Below are 2,654 nucleotides of genomic sequence, written 5' to 3'. Positions count from 1 at the left end.
ACCTGCATACAAAATATTGGACTTCGAAGCCCTAATGTTTCAAAAGGGTTCACCTTCCTCCATACAAAGCTAGTGTTATTCAGCAACGATACTATTGATCTTAAAAATGGGAAGTAAATACACTTTTCAGATGCGATGCTTTGTCTCTCATGTGCACAACTCCCCAAGGCTGTTTTCTTCCTCAGCACCCTGGGCTCACCAGGAGGTGATCGAAAGCAAACCAGTCTAGGCTTTCAGGGAAAAATGCTTTCTAAGAACATCATTACCTATGCATTCCTCTTCTGTGAAGAAGCTGTTCCCGCCCGCATGATTCTGAACAGCATGTTGATGTTGTTGTTGCTTTGAATCGCATCCCGACAGGCAGTGATCACCTGGTTCTTTGGTTTGCCAACACACAAGGAGACCTGCTCTCTGAATTGCTTGATTAATGGCTTTGAGGTATCCCAACAGCTCAGTGTGGTTGTTACAGCGAAATTTATATCCATTTAGCAAGTCTTTATTAAGATCATAGAACTCCATATAGCGATTCTTCATTGTTTTCACGTCCCTCATCAGGCGAACATCCTCAGCCTCAGACCAGCAAACTTCGGATCAGGTTAGAATTATCAGCCATATTAGCACTGAGCTTCTGAAGCATTGAATGATATTCATCCACCTTAAGCAGCACGTTTCATAATTCCTCAAAGTAGGCAGGGAAATCCGTTTCTACCTAAAGGTCTTCAATAGCAAAAAATGATGCCAAATCTATATCATCAGTATTTACAGTGATCTCTCCACTAAGTTTTATTTTTATATACAGCTGGCTACCGTCCCGTAAGGATACAAAGCACACTTGAAACGGGGCATTCTGAATGTTAATATCTTCTGGAAGCAGAAAGTTCTGGTTGAGCCATATAACAACTCTCCAGGCCGGTTCTGTGATTGTGAAGTTTACATAACCAAGCGGCTAGCTGGCGGAGCAGGGGCTGGTCAACGCATACATGGAGAATTGTGAGAGCTGTCTCATCAGTTCAAATACGTGGAACTGGGTGCTGCTTCTGAAACCCACGAAGGTTTTCAGTCGCAGATCCACAGGGACGTCTTTGGGAGGTGTAATTGCGATGCAGATGGTGCTGGAAAATCTGTGATGGCTGGGGTGTACCACATGGCTTTCCCCTAGAAAAATCCCCTCTGAAAAAATCAGTATGGCTTGGATGACGGAGTCATTCGAAGTAGAAATGCACAATTCCACATGAGCAGCCTGCAACTCGTTCCCCTGGTTGAATGAGAGTGTGGTGTGGTGTGGAGCTCGGTGTTGACGCCCCACTGCCCATTGGCCTCATTCAGGGGACTGCTCTCCTCAGCCTCGGCAGCATCCTCATAGTTACGGAGTTCCAGCAGCAGATTCTGTTTCTTCTGACTCAGTTCTCAAATAAGGTCCTGCTCCATGCTGGTGTCCATAAGGTTCCCTCTCATCTCAGCCAAGCCTGGCAGGTAGCCCCAGATTTCCCTGTCCACCGAGCAGCAGATTAACTGAACGTGGCCATCCATGCAGTAATCTCCCTCTACCACACCAGCAATCGCAGAAGAGAAGTTGTCTTTAAAGATGACTTCCCCAGTTGGGTCACTCCGAGCATCAACCTTCTCATTGGACCAACCAGTTATCACTTGGCACACTCCATCAGAATTAAGGTCAAAAGCATGAATGCTCATGGAATGATTTTTGGATTTAATTCTCCAGCATTAGGCTGTTCTGTCATAAACTCCAACTGTGCCCTTGGAAAGGGCATAACCAAGTCGACTGCTGTACATGGGTCAAAGAGAGGTGATTATCTCTGATTCTGTCATTTCTATCACAATCTCATCTTCTTTAAAAACTTGGATATCAAAATCCTCAGATCCAACAAGATGTTCTTTCTTCCCATCACTGTCAAAGTCACACAAAGCCAAGGAATGGACATTGTCTCCAGTAACCATCCAAAATAGATCATTTCCTTCATGATCAAAACCTTGCAGAGCACAATTTCCACCAATAATTGCTAGAGGAGAGGAAATGTCTTCCAATGTCCCCAACACAACTGCATTGGCCCTATCTGCCACCTCTCTGTAGAAAAGATCTGAATTATTGTAGATATCGTAAGCCAAAAGATTAGTCTGTGTCCCCACCAAAAGGTTATCATAGCCAAGTTCAAGGTTAAATATTCCTGCAGTGAGGCAGCTGACAGCCTGATTAATGTTGAGAAGAAAAACATCAGACTCGAGGGGGCTCTGGAAGACTCTGGGCGTACTGAAATGCTGGCTCCATGTATGAGGATTGTGAATAAAAACCTTGTCTGCTTGGGTGGCGGCCACCAGGCATGGGTGCGTCCTGTCCTAGTGCCCTATGGCCACCATGCAGGGGTTGGTTTTTTGGCACAGTTTCAGGGAAACACAGGCAGCAGCATGCTGGCAGCGGCTGTGGAGAGGATGGCTGGTGGCCTGAGGCCGGTGCAGCGGAACTGGTCTCACCTGTTGCGGTCAGGGATGCAGGGACCAGATCAACTCTTCTGTAGCGTGGGCCCCAGGTGCCCCACCCTCGGGTCACCACCTGCTTCTTGTATTCATTTTTTATGCTTTTCTTGCCATCCTGAGTGTGGGGCCATTGGAAAAGCTGAGCTGGCCAATCTTATCTGTGT

General features: G+C 46.4%; 1 pseudogene; it reads right to left on the bottom strand.

The window, feature by feature from the left end:
- Window positions 1-266: 266 nt before the first annotated feature.
- LOC150021573 (BBSome complex member BBS2 pseudogene) lies at window positions 267-2,423 on the bottom strand (annotated as a pseudogene).
- Between the last annotated feature and the right edge of the window lie 231 nt (window positions 2,424-2,654).

Source organism: Furipterus horrens, unplaced genomic scaffold (genome assembly GCF_987537825.1).
Source record: "Furipterus horrens unplaced genomic scaffold, mFurHor1.1.pri manual_scaffold_1, whole genome shotgun sequence".
NCBI classification, from domain to species: Eukaryota; Metazoa; Chordata; class Mammalia; order Chiroptera; family Furipteridae; genus Furipterus; species Furipterus horrens.
The sequence above is the reverse complement of the archived record's forward strand: the minus strand, read 5'-3'. Positions and strand labels throughout refer to the sequence as shown.